The 21,322-nt window shown below is 39.4% G+C and overlaps 1 protein-coding gene across 1 annotated transcript in view; it reads right to left on the reverse strand.

Annotated features, from left to right (window-relative positions):
• The window catches only part of CPNE4 (copine 4), a 195,043-nt gene extending 179,847 nt beyond the window's left edge, over positions 1-15,196 (reverse strand). Inside the window, exon 1 of the mRNA XM_088150532.1 lies at positions 14,962-15,196. The gene's annotated coding sequence lies outside the window, so the exon portion shown is untranslated. The remainder of the gene's footprint in view (positions 1-14,961) is intronic.
• Positions 15,197-21,322: the final 6,126 nt, after the last annotated feature.

The following is a 21,322-nucleotide window of genomic DNA, read 5'->3' on the forward strand; positions in this document are numbered from 1 at the left end:
GGTTACACAGAGATCTCAACTTTCCTCCTGTTTCATCTGGCTGAATTATGCTGTAAATCAAGTTGCTGCTTCTCTCTCTGTGTTTGGGTGACAACTGGAATGTAACAAGTGACATCACCAGCTCCACGTTGTTTGCCACAGAAAGTTTCACCTGAACTGTATTTTAAATAGTATTTTCAATTTTAAATCCCCACCCCAGCTTGCAGTTTAGTAGCACCCACGGCATCTTACTATTAACATTAGCAAGCACTAAAGCTGAGGGAAATATCTCAACACACCCCAGCCAAGGCTCAAAATGGAGCCAAACATTAATTTTTTTAAAAAGTGTCATCTTCTTGTGACACAAAGAGTTGAGATTCTACCCCACATATATTGCAGGCAGAGATGAAGGATCAAATGGTACTGTCATGTCAAGATTCATAGTACTCAAGGGTGGCCATGTTCTTTTGGCACCTGAGGCGAAGAATCCCACAGGCATCGTTTTCCTTTCCATGGCATAACAATTAGGGCATTGCTGAATGGCCAAACTCACCCTCTCACAAATGGGGAGAATTTTAAAATAGACTGATAAGAAATAGAGTGTACTCTGAATTTTAAACAGAAACTGGGGTGAGAAAAGGAGGCAACCTTGTTAGTGGCCAGTATTGTCTATTGTCTGTTCCTTACTTTTAAAAAAAGGCCCAGACTGTCTTCATAGTGGCATGAGAGCTCACCACTACTTCTTAGAATAAGCAGTTAATCACACAATGAATCACACATGATTCTAGTGCAGCATTTCTCAACCTCAGCAACTTTAAGACGTGCAGACTTCGACTCCCAGAATTCCCCCAGCCAGCTGTGGACTTTAGAGTTGAAGTCCATACATCTTAAAGTTGCTGAGGTTGAGAACACTGCTCTGGTGATTATTCAAAGAATGGAGATGGGGCTGGTGAGCCTTGTACCACCGCCAGGGTACAAGATCTTTGTTTAAGTTAAGAAAAAAAATAAACCAAATATAAAGTAACTTCCCCTCCCTCCCCAAGTTCTAAATGTACTTCATTTAATCCTGCAACCATAATGGCCCCAGTTCACCCTAGTATTATAAAAATATAATTATATTCATATCAGTTAAGCAACATATCTTAAATAATCAACAATGTGCGTCGCTTTCTTCTTAATGGTAAGGCTGGCCCTGAACAAGAGGGAGAGCATATCCTAGAGATGGGGCAGTTAGACCTCACACACTTCAGCAGACAGTAGTATCTGGCATAGGTTCAAGTAGGAGCAGATGGTTTCTCAGTTTCCCAGATCCCAAACTACATAGCGTTTATGATGATTGATTACACGCTTCTTGCATCATAGAACCACTGTCAGGAAAATGCGTACAAAGTGATCTTGTTACAAGTTTATAAAACCAGGAGCTGAGAAGCTGCATTTCTTTATTATTATTTTCATTTGGTCATTCCTCCAAATAGGTTGGAGAGTATGTTTCTTCACATACAGTTCAATTATAAGATCACTGTCAAGAATTGCCATGGTCTTGAACAAGATTACAGAAATTCAGGCTTCTCTGCTCATTTGAAGGAAATGAGCTTGATGAAGGAGCTGCTAGGTGTCCACTTGTCATGGTTAGGGACCCAGGTTTAGTCATATCCTCAGACTGTAACCATAATGGCTATATAATGTATGCATATTTAAAATTAATAATCTGATTCCCAAACCAGGCATAAAATCTTATTCATTACCCAAGCCCAGAAACTTAGAAACTGCTCCACAACCATCAGCTGCCATTTTTTGCAAGAAGGAAATAAAATGCTACCATGATCACAGATATAGCTAGAAGCAGCTATATTATTAGGACCAATTCATACTGTATTTTTCTGCATGACCCCATATCCTGACAAACAGCATGGAGGAGTTAAGAGAGATTAACATAAGAAAAACACAGGCCATATTGGACTGTCAGAGAAGGTTTTCAAAACCTTTGAGCAATTATACACTTCTTTTATGATCAACATTTTTGATATTGTCATTTTTGAAATATATTAGGTGATATTTTCTCACCTGTCTGCTGTGCAGGAATTCAATGCTGCTTTTCCTGATTTCTAGTCTAAAAATGGTAATATCCCTTCGTCTATTTTTTTTAAGTTGGTTTTTATATCTTTTAATGTATTTATTGTTTTTAGCCATGTTGTACACAGCCCAGAGTCGCTTGCTGGTGAGATGGGTGACTATATAAATTGTATAAATACTTAAATAAATAAAATATTCCAAAACTCTGGAATCTGTCTTTGAGGAATTATGGTTATACCAGGCATGGGAGATTGCCAAAAGAATTATTTTGAGAAACTGAAAAAGTGACATCATTCCTGATATTAAGTATTAGATTTTGGAAATGTGTAATTTTTCTGTTTTTGAAAGGGTAATTTTCATCACTAATCAGAAAATTATGTCTCTCTTTGACATAGATTTCATGATATTTTACAACAACGGAGTATTATCATGTTATTTTTTTTCTCTTCTATTTAATACTAATAAGGTATTATAAGGTATTGTCTGTAAACTACTGATTTCTATATAACATTTAATATATGACATATTAGTGATATTTAGATGTTTCGTAACTTCTAAAATTCTTTTGTTCTGTTTAGATTTTTCTTTTGTTCATTAGTTGTTTTCTGTATTTTATTCTTTGTTTTCTTGTATAATTTTGTTTTATCGTTTGTAATCTTGTAACAGAATAAAATAAAATTTGGGGGAAAAAATAACAGGAAAAGGACAACATACAGCATAGCCACATGCACACCTCTGTATATTATATGAATCCAGAGGATCTTCATTCAATAACAGTTAAGCATGTTAGGGGAACCCAACAAAAGAGGGGCATGTTGTACGTAGTGGTGTGGCAAGACCAACAGGCACAAATATTCTAAATAAATAATCAATGCTGAGATGTGTTTCAGGTGCCATATTGGAACAGGACTAATGATTAGGTTTAAATTGTGTCTTATTTGACACCTCAGAAAGAAGGAACTGAAAGATCTTTTTTCTTCCCAAACTATGCACTTCTCTCTTCCAGGGCTGGTCAAGACATTTTGCATCCTTACGCTGCAAACAAGATATCCACAGCATGCCGTGTACTTTACTTTCATATACCAAAGTCAGCTGGACTAGCACTTTAATCTTATTTCAGTATATGTAAGTGGACAGCATCTAAAACGGGGGGTGCACAATGCACAATTGGCAGGAGGGTAGGGACTTCACTTGACCTTGACCTTTGAGTGCCCTGAGGCCCCTCATCAAACGTGACAGCAATAAATTTAGATTTTAAATATAATAAAAATTACATTTGTATTATCACTTCTCATAATAATTTCCCTTCTATCCCATGAAAAAGCTTTGGTGACCAAAGTTTTCAACATCTGCATGGATTCTTGGAGCTAGAGGTTGTGATCCTCTGAAAGAAATGCAGCCAGTTAGTATAGTGGACACAGCCCATATATGCAGTTCTATCTTTATTACTGTTTTTCCCTTCCTAAGCATTCACTGTTTGAGGCCATTACACATTGCTTCCCTGTGCCTATTGGTATACTTGGCCTTATGCAAGATGTGGGCTTGCTTAAAATAATCTGATTTGGTTCATGCAAGTTGGGGGTCATATGTTCCCAGAGCATGCTTTCATCCATTTGCAACTCCACCCTCACTTTGGAAGTGGTAGCATTACACAAGTCAACAAGATGGGTTACATTTTATTCCAATATGTATCCATTTATTCTTACTGTCCACAAGATTGGGAGATGTGCCAACATTGCAAAGGAGTCTGCACCTGTGCTTTTAACATCATCTTAATCTTTAGAAATCAATGTTCTTCCTAGCGTAGAAATAAACAAGTTCATCTGATAATAATACAACCATGAAAGACACTGTAACACAGAATGGCAATAAAATTGATAAAACATGTGAGAATGTGTAATGCATGTAGGCATGAACACACACAGAGTGTCATTATTAGCTATTGTTCAAAGAACAACTAGGATCAATAAGATATAATAACATAGCAACAAAAAGGGAGTGCAGGATGAGAAAATATCTTTGAAACACGCTGCTAAAAATTGCTAAATTATGGCTAATTTGTCACACTCACGTCTTTTATTCCCTGAGCAGGATCCATACAGAACTTTATTAATATACTACACAGAAGAAACCTTGAAATAATATAGACTGAAACATAATATTGAGTAGGTGAATAATACAAGCTTTTTGGGGGGTTTCCTTCTAGCCATGGGGGAAAAATCCATAGAAGAGCTGACATTTTATACCCACTTATCTTGCAAAAGATTTACTTCTGAATTTGCCTGCACAAGATTCCACCAAACATTGGTTTTGCAAATTTTTCTCTTGTTGTATCCCATAAATGGGATCTTCAACCAATGTGATTACACAAGACCAGTCATTTCTATTATCTTATCGTCCATCCACGCAGTCTACCAGTTAACAGAAAACACTGTACATACATAAATACTGTACCACATGCTATTTCCTTCATGGATAAATGCCATAATGCAGACTTCTGAAAAGGAATAAGAAATACTAAGCCAAAGAAATTAAAGTCCTGAGATAAAGAAGAAAAAAGAAAACATAGCTGAAACTAGTTTATACCAACACCACTTATTATATCTCTCTACATCTTTCTATGGGTGCAAATCGCCCTCACTTCTACCATATCCATACACCACTTCATATATTTCCATTTGTTCTTCAAACTTCTCACTTTTCTTTTTCAGGATCTCATCTGTTCCATACAGCAACAGCTTTCTCAGTCTTCCTCTTGACCCAATCCCTTGCAATTTAATATTAATTCATTTTCTCTGGATAACTAAATCACCACAATGTACTTCTTTCATACATGTTCAATTTTTCCTATTGCATCATGCATTGCACATGATTTGGGTTCTCAGCCAACAATACAGCAACCTTTGCATTGCCCCCAACCAGCATAACTCTGATAATACCACAGGCATTACTTATATATTTATCAATAAATCCATGAAACAATGAAACCATCACATACAGTATCGTTGCCTTACTATTTACTCAATATTGAACCATTTGCTAAGTAGCCCATCATATACTGCCCTTTATCATGGTTATAGTAACATCAGTTTTAGCGCATTTTGGCTAAGATGTTACAACCACAACTAAAGCCTAGATATACCCCAAGCACGTTCACACTGTTTTGTGTATGCTAGGATCCCTACTCTAAAGACTATCTTACAAGCCAACATAGCCTGGTCCATATCTCACCAAACAGAAGGTATAGGTACACACACTCAGACTACTGAAAGCACCATCACCACATTTTTAGAAACTCTAGTAAAATTACAATATTCTATTTCATATAACTTCATCAGTCAAGACAATTCCTGATTTGCCCGAAGATGATTTTCCAAAACCTTAAAAACTTGCAGCTACTTTGGTAAAATATAGATTTTAAATTATTTGCCAGTTGTCCAGGCACACCCTAATGCATCTGAGCAGTTACCCAATAAAAAAGTATTTGTTTATTCCATTGGTGCTATTGGAATGGTACAACAGCATTTCAAATATATAAATCCTGCTGTCTGTGTCCAAGTAACAGCCCTCCTTGGAAATGATTCTGTAAGCTCTACAGAAATGCAGCAGAAATCTTCCCATCAGTAAAAGCCAGAAACATTTGCCACCCTCTTGAAAGCCATTGATTCTACAAGCATATGCCTCTGGGATGGGCAACCAGGGTTCCAGAGCTGCTTGTACCCCCACCCCCACCCCACCCCCACACACCTTTTCTTTTCTTTTCTTTTCTTTTTTTGGGGCCATTGGAACTATTTCTGACCATAGTTACTAACATTTGGTGATAGAGTTTCCTGCCATTCGGAGGTAAAAAAAACCACTCCAAAACTGCATCAAAAGCTCTAACATGAAATCCAGGGCCCATACTTTGCATTGTACTGTTATTGCACCCAGTGGAGCCTTGGATACCACTTCCCAGATGCAAAGGTTGTCTACCCTATTATTCAGGTTTCCCTGTGGATCCGCTCTGCCAGGTTTATGTTGCTGCAGTAGCTTTGCATAAATTTACATCAAAACTGAGTCACTATGCCAGGGACCAGCAGCACTTCTGAGAGCAGGGCCACTCATTCATTCATTTGTTCATTTTTGTATTTTCATTTTTACCACCCAGTGCTGCTATGGGTAGGATAGTAGTGCAAAATGAATGGCTAGAATTGTCTCAGGTCCTTTGCACTGGGAAGATTTTTTTCTTTTTAAGTGACAAGCCTATTCTTAGACTTACACAACAGTTTTAGCCTTTTTCCCATCTGAAAACTGTGTGTCTGATTTCTGGAAGTCAGAATGAATTCCACAACTTGCATACGTATACACACAAGGACAGGGCCTATAAGTTGTGGTTTCCCCATACCTGTAGTACCGCAATGTAGGACCATGCACTTTTTGAAAAAGATTTGGAAAAAGTATTTTGGACCTCACGCAAATGCAATATTTCTCTGCTACTCATTAAAGCAGCCTAACTTGTTTCAGGCTTCTGCACAAGCCTGAAAGATGCCACTGCTTTAAGGAAGCTACTTATTAAAGTTAATACAACTCTTAAAGCAGCTGCACCATTTTTCAAACTCCCTATCTTAATGAAGGAATAACAGAAAGGTGCCGGGTTTCTACACAAAGTCCTAAGCACTTTCCAAAGTGTGTTCAGCCCTTCTGCAGCAGGCATTAATGTAACTGAATTAGTATTAATAATTATTCTATGCACTGTTCATGAGCATAATACTATGCACAGCACAAGAGACAAGTCCCCTTGCTTGAGCCAAATGTTGGTGTCATAATTCTCTGGCCACTGGCCCAGCTGATCCACACCATTTGGAGAGCAAGAGTTTCCTTAAGCAACAGAGTTTCATGAGATGGGCAGCTATATAAATATGCTAACATAAATAAATATAAAGCATTTTTTTTAATTCAGTGGGACTTAGATATGTTTGAGGTTGCATGCTTAATCTCCAATAAATGAGCCATATCCTCCTAAAAAGCTATATAAAAGGTTTAAATTCTACTAAATGGGATAAATTGTAGCATGGGGCAGATCTGAAGTGGAAGGGAAGAAAGTCCCTTAATTAAGTAGCAGAACTTCATAGAAAGTGCAATTTTGAGATTTGGAGGGTTCCCATTCATAACCTACCTACCATAACCCATAACGTTTTAGGATTACTAGAGGGACCATAGTAATTAACTATGGACTGTTAGAGAATCATAGTGGTTAGAGGAAGCTTAGTGGGTTAACCAGTATTATTAGTGCTGTTACTTGTGTTAGCCATTCAGAGTGACTTTGTGAGATGGACAGCCATATAAATCTAATAAGCACATAAATGAATATCGGAGGAATCTGCTTCTGTTAGGGCTGTGCTGAATATCTAAACAGAGATAACCAAGTAACAAGTTCACATATTACATTAAGCCATAATGTAGTTTGCTTGACCTGGTTTAATATGAACTCAGGCACTGGGTTATGCATGACCAGTTAAGCATGATGAGGCAAACCATGGCTTGGCAGAATGTATAAACCTTACATTAGTTTCAAGACTGACAATATCATCCAGCAATTCTAAGACTAACTTTACCTTTGCTCAGTGGGTTGCAGCCAGATTTTGATCTCTAGATCCATATGAGACCCCAGGAGAAGAACTATTATATGCTATTCAATTTGTAGTTTAACATTCAGCAGGGAAAGAGACTAAGCAATTGAAAATATCACAGTCAATCAGAGACAATGTGAGGGTGGCATACAGCAATAATAATATACCACAGTCTAAACCTAAAGCAAATGTTACCGCATATGGTTCAGTTCAAGGTGTGAACCAGGTCTGTATTAGGTAGCAGCTAATACGTAGAAAAATCGTCCCAATAATTTCAGAGATTTGATTGCAGTAACGTAATTCATAGGATGCATTCAGAATGACAAGCAATGACTTACAGCCTAATTGCATTGATTTAATGAAAGCCAAACAAGGAATGTTCCCAACCCTGACTCACTTCTATAAAACCTCCCTTGGGGATTTGGGCTCCTAATGCAGGATAGAGTATGGGAGGGAAAGCTTATACTCTAAGGAATTAATAGCTGGTGGAGTGGTTAGAACAGGGTTTTCCAGCTGTGTTCTGCAGAATCCTACAGTTCTTGGTGAGAGACTAAGGTGGAAAAAAATCACTAGCCAATTTTCTATCACTAGAGCTTTGCCTCTTGAACAAGGATTCAGGATTTTAATTTTTTTAACTAATTGGTTCCATGGCCTTAAAGAATATGAAGAGGCAAGCCCAAACCCTCACTAGATCACAGAACTCACTGAATCATTTAGGTCAGTCACTTGTTCTCAGTGGTGTGGATGAAATAAGGCAGGATTCCAAGTATGCACTTTGAGCTCCTAGAGGAAAAAGGCGATATAAAGGTAAGACGTTAAATCAATAAATGTGTTCAGCTTTAAAATTTCACCAGGTTCTAGTTTGTTTTCATGAACTGCCTTACCTCAATTAAATTAATTTTAATTTGTTGTATGTTCTGCTTTGAGGTTTCACCAATGAAAAACAAGCTAGTTTATCAATCACAAGCAATCTATCCATCATTAACCCTAGAATCCAAAGCAATTACTTAAACAAGTTTAAGGTGATCTGTTCCTTAATGCCCAGCATATAAATCACTCCCCACTCTGGTGTCTTCTAGTTTACTTGCAATGATAGGAATGATAGGGAAAACTATTCTAAAACAGACAACTGAGTTTCATTGATGTAACTTCTTCTAAGTATCTGGTTTAAAAATATGAGCCTCTAAAAATGAAACTCACCTTTTATACTATACTTTTGCAAATGTACGTCATAAAAAAGCTCCAAAGCAAGGCTGTTCAGCTGAGTTTATGTTGTATGATTAGAACCAGCTAGGATTTCAGCGTACAAACTATATTATAAGGTTTAATGGTGTTCCCATTTTACTTCTTTCACATCAGTGGAAATATAGATTAATCATGCTGCCTCTGTTTGACGCACAGCATCAAATCTATATCAAATATAATTTAAATAAGACCACTCTGAATTTTTCTTGCTTGTTCAATCTACCATACCTACAAATTAAAGTGCATAGCTTTATCCTTTGCTTAGGTATATGATCAATAATTTTGTAGGAAAAAAAATCATGAAGTCAAAGCATAATCTAACCGCATATTTTACACCAAAGCTAATCTGAAATGAACTGTGATCATTCATAGATGTAGAAAAGCTGGATATGAGGCTAAATTTCATCCAAGGTATCATAGTTCTCTAAAAGGAATCTCTCCTTCTAGGCAGCACATATCATTCCCTGAGCCACTTTCCATTTTATTCCTACTAATTTATGATGCTAGAAATTCCAAGATGGAAAAAATAAAGAACCACTTGAGTGAAGGAAAAACTGATATTCACAAGTCATTTCTCTGAATTGCAGTGATGTACCTAATAAAAGTATTAAAGAAACATCCCCTTGCATCAAACATATTTATAAACCTTTCGTATGTTAATGATACTTTAAAAGATAATGTCATCCAATGGCAATTTATTAAAATTAGATAATTTGAAAGCAATGGTTGATTTTCCTTGCTGGAGTCAGCCTGGGCAAAATGTTCACATTACCACAAGACTGACTTAGTACTATTGTACCGGACTGAATTATTCTGCCTAATACCATGTTTTTCAAGTAAGAGCAGTTCACACCTTCAGTTGCTATCACTTTAGGTAGGGAAATCAATTGATACAAGCCCAAGTTACAATTCAGATTTTTTCTTGCTACTGTGGTATCCAATTCTCTTTCACAGCCTTAGTGCATTCTCCAACCGCTCCTCCTGACAGTTTCTCTTTCAATATATTCTCAGTTTGGAATTCTTGTAAACTTTTTTTTATTAGACAGTGGTTTTCATAACTCTGTTACTGTCTTCATTTCCTCTCTTTAGAGGCCAGGGATGGATGTTACCCATGATTACTATCAGAAGTCTGGTTTTCAATATGCCCCAAACGGAGATAGAATAATGTTATTTTAAACAAAACATACAAAAGTTAACTTTAAAAGAAAAAAACTAATATGGCTATTGGAATTTCTTGTGTCATGCAGAATGGGATGCCCTTGCAACAGTTGCCCAGCCCTTGTCACCTTGCATCCGGACTACTGCAATTCACACCATATGGGTCTCTCCTTGAAGACCACTCAGAAGCGACAGCTGATGCAAAATGCAGCTACTTGCCTGCTAATTGGTAAAAGTAGATACAGAGATGTTTACACATTGTTGGAGAAGCTGCACTGGTTATCAATTGGTTTCCTGGTTCAAGGTGCTGATCATGACCTCTAAAGCCCCATGTGCCTTGGATCCTAGGTATTCCACGTACCTGTAGAATTGGCCTGCCTGATACCAACTAGCAGAACAGCAGGAGGTGGGAGACTGGCATCATGCCTTCCCTGTTATAATTCCCTCCCTTTGGAACAGTTTGCCCCCGAAGTTAGAATGGACCCCTCCCTGTTAAGATTCAGGAAGGTGAATAAAATACTTTTTCACAGAGACTTCAAGAAATGAATATTCAGTTATATTCTGTGCAGTGATTGTTACCTGGTAGCTTATATTAGAGTGCTAATCTTACAGTTTCTTACTGATATAGATAACTTCTTTATTCTGATATAATTGCTGTTTTATTGTGTTAGATTGTAAACTGCCTGGAGTCTAGGCCTTAAATGGCATACACATCTGAGCATAAAAGTAAATAAAAGACGCCTCAAGGGTGTCCACAGGATATGGTCCAAAAAGTCAAGATTTGGGGGGGGGGGGGTCTTTTCTTTTTTTCCATGATTACACCAGTATGAATCGGTGTAGGGCAGCAACTACTAAGTCGTAGGCATGCAGAACAATAATTGCAACTCAAGATGTAGCAAAGGGCAGCACCATGGTGCCTCTGAAATAAAAGCCTCCAGGGTAAATTCTACCACATGACAAAATGTGCAGACTAACTCTTCTTGCATGCTGAGCCAATCCAGGTTTGTTCAGAAATAATATCTGATAAACTGCACCCATGCTTAGAAGTTCAGGATTTCAGTCTTAGCTTTGGATTGTGATGTGGGCTTCCTAGGCTGCCAACCCCATGTTTACTATCTTCCTACTGATTGTATTACAAAGACCAGTTGTGGCTCAGGAGTGGAATCCAACGTGCTCAGCATGCAAAAGATCCAACTTTTAATCCCAGGTGTCTCCAGTGGAGAAAGGATCAGGAAGCAAGTCTAAAGAAAGGCTGACTGGAGCCCAGAGAGCTGCTGCCAGCTACGGCAGACATTACTGACTAGTAAAGAAACCTGACCTGAAATAAAGCAACTTCTTCCAGAAGAAATACTTGAAGCTTTGCATAGTGCCTCTCTGAGGTTAATCCAATGCTAAGTTTTTATCTTAGTTTGTTTTTTCTCCCTAAGTTTACGGGATGTACAGTGCAGCAGTTATCTGTTTTAAACCTAAGGAATATAACAGCCATCTTACTGGCTCTCTCCAATAAGATGGAGATGGCCTTCTGCCCTATCAGTTTTTAATAATATAGAGGGACAGCAACCCCAAAATAAATCATCCTGTTAATACCGTTCATTATTTTGGATTAGGTTTGAAAACAAGAATGTCTCTGTACACCAGTGCCAACCCATCTGTTGAGAAGGAGCAGCAAAGTGGAACTGGTTGGAGCAACAAACATAGTTTGGGGTCAATCCCAAGGCTTTAAGAGGAGTATAATAATACTCAGAACTGTCTTCTTAGAATGCCAGCCTTTGAGAGGTGAATATATACTTACTATAAAAGATGGAAGATCCACTGAAATGAACAAGGTTTCCAAATAAAAGAATTTAGGAGCAGATATTAAATGTAGAACATATGTGGAAAGATATGTCTATATCTCCCACAAAGATACTGAAAACTGCAAGCTTGTGCAAAGGTTCCTTGAAGTCAGTGGGTTTAAGTCTAATTGAAACTGACCTCACCTGTACAGAATTCCCTACAGCTGGTATCACTTAAGTCAAGGCCTCAGCTGACAGTGTTTGTTCAGTGTTTGCATGCCAACAGGGTGCCCACTTGAGCATAGATCTCTGCCCTACTAAGGATGAATGCTTAAGTAAGCTGACCCAGTTTACAGGGTAATCCTATGCATTTATCTATTCAGTAGCAAGTTTTACCTCCATCTAGCAAGATGTAGTCCAGGTATGTGTTCCAGCTTGCAACCTTACCTATGCATTGCCTGCATGAAATGCTCCATGGAAACATTTTCTCTCCATATCCAACCACCTTTGCACCTAAATAACCATGCAGGTTGTTTCATTCACTCTCTGAACAGCTGCCACCCACCTCCCCTGACAGGGAGTTCCAAAACTCACTGCATGCTATAAAATGAGTCTACATGTTCTACAAACCTTTTGCATTGAGTAGCCTCTCCAGTCCTTTCATTCTTTGCTTCTGTCCATTCCATCGGCATGTTTGGTGGACAATGGCATCTTTGACACTACCCTATAGCTATATATTTTTGTACATAGTTAATTTTAGGAGTTTTAACTATGGTTCTAAATTGGGGAGCAGATATTCACCTCTATGTTCTGCTAGGAAACATGAATTTGTACACCTTCCTCACTGAAGAAGTAGATTAGGATTTGGGATGTGAAAGGCAAACCCCAACATTTAATCTCTGAGCCCTGTTGTATCATCAATATGTAGGAAATAATCTTCAGTGTTTAAATCTACACACATTTGCCTGACAGGGGCACCTTATGGATTCAGCAGGACTTATTTTTGAGAAAAGATGCTTAGGATTATGCAGTTCTTGAGATCTCCCACTCATCACGCAAGAGAGAAATTGGAATAAAAATCAAATATACATCTTAGCTAATCAAGGTTTTCATATAAGTAGCCAAAAAAGCCAAATTAAACTACACCTGTATGTGGGTAGAGAACTCTTACAGAAGTTGTCCCTGCATTTACTCTAAGAGAATTTGCCTCAGGATTAAAAAAAAGATATACACATATTCATCTCTTTTTTTAAAATGATGTCACCCATGAACTCCAATAAACCCCAATATTATATGTTACTAATGCTTTGTCCTTGTAATTTCAAGCCATCAGCACTGTTTATATCTTTATCTCCCATCTTCTCTTTAGTCATCTATCATATCTATGGACAATTTTATATTTGTATTTTCCTGTGGTTAATATACAAATACTGCATTTTCTATAGTCTGTTACTCCTCTGTGAACTGCCCAGATCGCACTGGAACATTTTATATCAAATAATAGGAGGAGCTGGAAATTACACTTGGGGAGGGATCATAATCTGGCCCTTTTCAGGAACTACATCAGTCAGTGAGGACCAATGGTGAAGCATTTTCCATTTTTTTCCACACATTCTTGTCAGATTTTCCTGGCTTTTGACTCCAGCCTCATCACTCCCATCCCATCCAATTGTTGAGAACTGGAGAGCAGCAACAGCTAAAGATTGAGAAAGGTGACTTTCCAGTAAGCATCCGATGTAGTAATTGGGAGGGAAATAACATTATTACATTGTTATATTATGCGGTGAGATGGGCAGTGACAAATTTGCAATATAAATAAATAATCTGAATATTTTAACCTCCCCATTAAGTGAAATATTTAAACCCATCCACAGCCCTATTTAGAAATGCAATGAAAAATGTAAGGGTGAGCAAATTGTTCATCTTTACACAGTGGTTTACAAATGCTTATTTCCGCCCTCTGAACGGAGATCTCAAATATAAGCCACGCAAAGGATCCCCAAACTAGACAGCCAAGTAAGTGGAAGCCGCCTTGTTCTGTTGTGTTAGAAGACATGCACAATGGAGTTCAAACTACAAGAAGTATGTTCTGAATAACAGATTGGGATTCCCTCAGTCACTAGGGTCTGCCACGTAATTCTGGACAAATAGTTGAGTCCTATCCAAACCAGTAGTGGTTCCTCCCAGGTCTGCCACATCAGATTAATGTCTGAGGTGGATCTGAAGTCTGAAGGATCAGCAACAATAACTGCCATTGAACAGGGCACAGCTCACGGGAGTTAAACTGCCCTCCCCGTCTGATAGAAATTGAGAATCTAAGCAGGTGCATTCTAGGGGTAGTCAGCACTTTAGCGCTGAAGATGCTTCCTCTACTAAAAGTAACAGTTTTACTTTGAGGAATTCGATCCTCCGTGAACGGAAGAGGAAAGGACTTTCGGTTGGGGGCAGGGTAGGTTAGAAACAGAGAAATCAGAAAAGGAGTTTTTAAAAAAACTTTTCCAACTGAAAATCTTTCAATAAAAATAGCAATGTACTTCATAACTGCTTGAAACCCATTTTCTGTGCCGCCGCCACCACCGCCACCATCAATGGAAGCCCAAAGGTTCAGGTCCACCGCCCATTTCTCTTGACACCATTAAATGAATCGGCGGCGCCAGGAGAAAGAGACCCCGGTTTGCCACCGCTACCCTTGGAAACCAGCGCCGCAAAGGAGTCCCGGGTCATCTCCCCGCCCGGGCCGCTGGCAAAGTTCCCTACGTCACTCTTTGCAAGAAGAGTGGTTCCGGCGAAATTGACGGAGGATTATAGCTGGACTTAGTCAATTTGTGAAAATGACTAAATCCCATTTAGAAAAGACCCGTGGAAATCAACGGGTCGTATGTTAGGCACGAGGGATTTCTGTTTGGCTAGTTTAATAGATCGACTCTAAATTTGCTGTCGATCTGGGTCCCACCCTAATAAAGGCTGCCTGATCTTGGTCGGGGAAAAGAGGGCAGACCCGAATCCAGGCACCCTTCCGATACACCCGCACACAACGGCTCGGAGAAAAAGTTAGCAAACACGCCCTCTGTAATGCAGAGCCCAGCAGCTTCGGGAGAGCCGGCAGCGCATTGCTCCCTTACCTGCGCAGCCCGATCTGGATGGAAGCAAGTGTTCAGGAGTACACAGTGTCTTTCTGGACGGCGATCAAGGGGGAACCTCCCGGACTCCTGAAATCCTCCCTTTCAGCAAAGGCGTCGCGCGGTGGAGGGGAGCTGCCGACAGAGGACGGAGTTTCATGCCTCCGGAAAGCTGGGCTCCATCCTCCGATCGTCGCCCGGAGAGCAGTGGGAGAACCGGGCAGGCAGCTCCGCGCCAGGCGCGCTTCCCTCCTTCTGAAGAAGCCGGGCGGGCGCCGAGCTTCAGAAGGAGCAGAGGCTGGGCAGCGGGCGGGGGAAGGGGGAAGCTCTACTCGCGCGCCCCCTGGAGGACCCAGGCAATTACAACGCACCCGCCCCCCCGCTCCTTTCCCTCCCCGCCCTGAATTTTTTACTTTTCCGTTCTCGGAGAGCCCGCGAGTTGAGCGGTCTCCCTGGGGCCATTTCACTGCAGAATAGATGCCTGCTGGCTTAAGTTGTTTCGGCCAGGCGTTAAAATATTCAGTGTACTGCAGCAGAAAGCTGGCCAAACGAGCAAACAAACAAGAAAACGTGGCCTTTAGGGATTAGGAACTAAGTACAGCTTGAGTTGGGCAGGAGATTCTTCCCACACTCCCTCATTACTGTATTGCTATTTCAATGCCTCGCACTTTTGTCAGTTTAGGACTCTATAGGAGGATACCGTTGCCAATAGTTCAATCTTTCACAATCTGCTGTTCTCCAAATGCGTGGGACTACAATGCTTATCTTCCCCATCCAATCACTGGATGATGGACCTCGTCGTTCATTTAACATCTTCACCAAAGGCACCAAACACTGAGGAAAACCGGTTTGTTCATTCATATGTCTGCGTGTCTTGCGTGTAGCAGGAGTGTGAGAATCCTTTACAGGGAAGCCTCACCTCCCACCTCTGAATAAAACAAGCCAGTACAATGTTTGAAAAGGTTCACAGAGCTTTTGTTGGCCCTACTATGTTAGACAAAGAGTATGATACAAACATCTCCCTTTCCCTCTCATAATCAGATACCGTTTTTGTTGATTATGTTTTAAGCTATTGTACATTACCTTGACGAGAGCCAGTTTGGTGTAGGGGTTAAGGCCCCAGGCTCGAAACCAGGAGAGGGTGAGTTCTAGTCCTGCCCTGGACACAAAGCCAGCTGGGTGACCTTGGGCCAGTCACTCTCGCTTGGCCCTAGGAAGCAGGCAATGGCAAGCCACTTCTGAAAAACCTTGCCAAGAAAACTGCAGGGACTTGTCCAGGTAGTCGCCAGGAGTCAACACTGACATAAAGCCACAGAAAAAACATTATCTTGATATCTCAGAATCACTGATATATGAGGGGAGAGGGGTCTAAAGTTATTTAAATGCTCCCACTATGTCTTCATTGTAGATCTCTTTCCTAAAGGTGGTTTTCCTTGTAGGAGATTAAAAACAACCTCCTTATTGTTAACAACATGAGATGGAACATGCAATTCCACCTTGACCTATTCTTCATGCATAGTCCCCTCTCCATGAAAATCCTGATTCCTCAGGACATATAAATAGATAGATTCTAAGTTTCTTTAGGAACACCCAATTTCCATGGCCAGAAAACGTAAACCAGAATGGGCTTAAACTTCATTAAACTAAACTTAATGGAGCACTGTAGATGAAAAATTGACAACTGGATAAATATTCATTGACTGTGGCCCAGAAGATTTTTTAGAAAAACAAAAACCTCATTTAAAGGAAGTCTGTCATCCTTTGCCAACAAATACTAATTCTCTAATCGCCATCACCAGGATTTTTATTTCTAATGAATATGTCTTAATGATCTTAGGTCTTAGATTTTCTTTGTGTCATCAGACTTACATATTAGTAGATGCATTTTACCTGTTACATTATACAAAACACACCGAGTCATTTGCAGGTTCAGATAACTAGTTGACCATATCAAGGTGTCCACAATAAATACATAAATAAATCAACTCAATATTCTATTACAATTCCAGATGAGATTACTTTTTACCTTTAAAATCTGATCATTACCTGTCTGTTTCCCACTTAACCTCTTTCCTATGTCCATTACGATCAGCAAAAAATCAATGTCATCTTCCTGATTCCTTATTTAGAACATCTATGGCAAAACAGCTTAGATATTTAACCTCTCCTGGCCTCTGAGAGCAAAGATAATTTTATCATCTTTGCTTTGAATAGAGACATTGGGGTCTATAGGTTAATAACTTAAGGGACAGCATCTTCCCATTGTTCAAGCTAGTTACATCAAAGGAAGAAAAACTGTGAATGTGTGGTCAGGAATGGGAAAGAAAGAAATGGCTTTTCTTTAGCAAACTGCAGTATAGATTTAACCAGCATTCCAACTTAACTATTTAAGCCTAGGTTTCTCATATTTCAGAATGCTATGAGTTATTTGGATATTATCAATCTTAGCTGTCATTTACATAATACCTCCTTCTCCAACCTGGGGTTGATATACAGAATTCTGGAAGCCACACTGTTGGAGAAGGTAAGCTTCATATATTTCTCCTCCATATTAGTAATCCCAACTTTCCTGGGATTACTAATATGGATGGTATGACAGTGGCTAGTGCAGACTTCCATGGTGGCACATTTCCCTGTCTGTTGCTGTCACAGAAAGATCTGTTCATTATCCAGGCCTTATGCTTAAATTGCTTGGGTAATACCAGAGCTGGTATGAAATCATACCTTGTGAGAATTCTTTGTGTAATGTGTTTGAACCAAAAGGGAGGAATGTAACCCTCAAGATATGGCAAGCATCTGTACACCATCTATATATCAGCAAAAAAACATGGCTTGGTTTGGAAAATAATGTCCTTAAGTAAGGTCCTGCAGCTGGTCCTTAGCATCTCTGTTCTCCCCGAGCAGCAAGGCAGAATGCATCCCTGAAATTCACTTTGCTCTTGTTCATATTTCCTCCATCCATTTCTCTTCCAGATCTCTATTTTACTCTCCTTCTACAACATCATGCCTTGATAAATACCATTAAAAAAAATTATTTTAATACCAGGAGAGCCAGTCTGGTGTAATGGTTAAGGTGCTAGGCTAGAAACTGGGAAGTGGTGAGTTCTACTCCTTCCTTAGGCATGAAGCTGGCTGGGTGACTCTGGGCCAGTTGTACTCTCTCAGCCCAACCCCTCTCACAGGGCTGTTATTGTGGGGAAAATAGAAGCATTATATACACTGCCTTGATTTGTAGAAAATAAAGGTGGGATATCAACCTAATAATAAAAATTTCAGAAATATTATAAAAGCTTAAATTTGTTGTTTGGGTTTGAAAATGTTGCAAACTGAGCATATTACACATTGAATGGACATAGGTGTATGGATTCATGGGTAGGCTGGATTTTAAATCTCCCCCGAAAAGAGGGGACAACAATTATTTGTTTCTTCTTTCCACCCAGCAAGATTTGGGAGAGTTCCTAGTACAACTGACCCCCTATTGTGTATCAGTGTATCAGGGAAGATCCTGTTGATATGTGTGTCTATACTCCAACATTCCACAACTTGGAGAAACCATGCCTTATATAACAGGTCAATTCTCCCTCTCCTCCTCCTCCTTTCAAAACTCTTTTAAATTTTTTTTGAATTTGATATTTTCTTAATAATGATTTCTCATAAATGCAAATGCTCTAGTTGGCCTAACAAATTTATTTCCTGGATATGGATTTTGCATTATGTTCCCATTTCATCAGTTCAGTTGCTTTGGCTATTTCTTTGGTTCACATTTGTATATGATAAATGCAGGTTAGATATTCCTTCATCTGTTTAACTAGAACCCTCTTTTTTGTTCATCTCAGCACCATTTATCTTTTATTGTAGACAAAGTGCTTGGACACCACCATATCTCTCTCTACCAAGCAAAGCCTCTGGTGCTTATAACTTTGGAAAAAACTGCTGTGGGAAGATCACAGGCAGGCACGCTATTCGACACACTGTCTGTGCTGTTGAGCTCTGGGGTGTATTTGACTGTTCTAAGTTTTTTTTTTTAAGCTCCCTACTTTTCCTTGTTGTTCAAACCAGCTTCTCAAGAAAGGGTGGGTGGCAGGGAATGACAAACCCAGCAAAATATTAATATGATTGTGGGTATAAAAGATAGTCTTGAATATCAGCCTGTGGTTATTTATATATCTCTCTGATATGCTTCCCAGCAGTTTAACTGTTTGCAAGTTCTAATTGCTCAGTCTCCATCTAGTGTTGCTGAAGATATCCGATTATCCTTTTCATATGACAGCCTTCCAGGGAAGAACCACAATTACCACCTTCTTCCTGTGGGTGGCATCAACATATTTTTAGCATCCAAAGGTATATTCAGAAAAAAAGAAGACGACGACGACAATGCAAATAGACAGAAAAATGTGTGAGAAAGTGGGGACCAGAACAAGAAAAAACAATGAAATTACATTTGGGAGAAGAAGGTTTCCATCTTTGAGCGTATTTTCCAGTGGAAGTTTTTGAAAAATTAATTCTTTAAATTACTACCGGTATTCTAAAAATTCAGAACCAGGACACTGCCAGCATTATAACGATCTTTTAGCATGTGTGATGCAGGTTTTTGCAAGCTTGGGAATACAAAATGTGATAGAGAATTTTTAGGTTTCCAAAAAGAGTCCAGCGCTCTAACCCACACATACGCAAAACCATACATTTATAAAGAATTATTTTTTTGAACATTCTTGCTTAGCAACTATTTATTAATAACCACGTATACTATACTGAGACAAATTACTGAAGATAAAGAGAAAAGAAAATATATTTCCCTTAAGGGAAAGTGCTGTACCAAACTATACATTGGTTTGTATTTCCTAATATATATTAAAAAGTCTAATTTTTCAACCTTTTTGTGCTTAGCAGGGAACGGTTATGTTCTGTTGAAGGTTAGAGGATAGACAGCTGAATTCTATAGTTTTAAAAATAGAGAAACAGTCATTGTATGTTTGCTTTTTTGTCTTGGCACCCAAGACAGAACAGAACAGAACAGTCTCAGGTCTAGATTGTTCCATGTTCTGTTTGAATTTTGCCATAGAGAATTTCAACGTACTTCAATGACAACCTTAAAATAAGAAGCAGCCTTTTTTCCTTTTTCTCACTCCCAAATCTGCTGTTACTCTATCCGACTGAAAGAATTTGAGGTCTTGAAAAACTTGCAAAATCTTTGGAGCCAGCAAAGGTGTGGCCTGAGGACAGATCTGGACTGCTTTTTTTAACAGCCAACCCAGGTTAATTGGTTTTCTCCAGATTTTCAAAGGGTCAGCTTTTCCTTTTAATTTTAACATTTGCCACTGTTATTAAAAAAAAAAAACAACGAAGGTGCAGCCTTCAACATACATAGTGGCCAAATTCACATATAAACTGAGGGAGAAATGTTGGCTACTAAGAACGTGCCCGGCTCCATTTTTAACCCCCCTCCCCATGCTACCAGTTCCTGCTACAAATTGATGCCGAAATGATGACACGCAACTGATGATATCTTCACACAAATGATGCCGAAATGATGACACGCAACTGATGATCTCTTCACACAAATGCTGCCAACACATACTGGCGTTCTGAGGTCTGACACAAGGATGTGAGTTGCAGGACTGGCATGATGACATTGTCACTTACCCATCATCATCATTCCTCTTATCCCTCTGGGATGCCCATGTCCAATGAACATGTTTTATCTAAGGTTTCAGGCTCACTGGCTGTATTCTCACTATAAAAAATGTAATCAACATTAAACCAGTCATTGTTTTGGACCATTGGGTTTGGTGATATGGATCACAGACTGCAATTAGAGGAATGTAGAGAGCATCTCCTCCAACTTAGCCTGCTATGCCATGAGCCTGTGCATCAGGAGAGGGCTGATGACCTCTTCATAATGTTAATTGACACCTCCCTATTGGCCAGGTAGGCATCAGTAGGTGGAGCTTGGGCACTGGAACAAATCAGGGCTTGGGAAATGTGTTCCATGATTGCCAGTCCTCAGCAATAAGGTTGCTAGTGAAGGACCTTCTGTGTTCAGCCATTCTGCACTTCAGATTCATTTTCTTAGAGGACTCATTGGGCATAGTTTGGACATGGTCCCATGGTTTCCTGGGTGTTCAAGTTCATGCAACACAAGTGACTGGAGCAGGGCAGTTTGAGTCACCATTCTTCCACTTTGGGGCTAAACTGCCTTTCTCCTATCCCGGTAATCACTGAGTTAGCAAGAATGCACAACACTCCATCTTTGCCCCTGGCCCAGTTAGTTATGTCAGGTGAACCCAGGCATAATGTTACCTGAACTCAGAACAGCCACTATTTGGGGATCTCCTTAATTTGGATATTACTGGAAATTTCAGTT

Source organism: Python bivittatus, unplaced genomic scaffold (genome assembly GCF_059951505.1).
Source record: "Python bivittatus isolate LINGU-HERP-01145 unplaced genomic scaffold, Pbiv_v1 ctg000610_np1212, whole genome shotgun sequence".
Lineage (NCBI taxonomy): Eukaryota > Metazoa > Chordata > Lepidosauria > Squamata > Pythonidae > Python > Python bivittatus.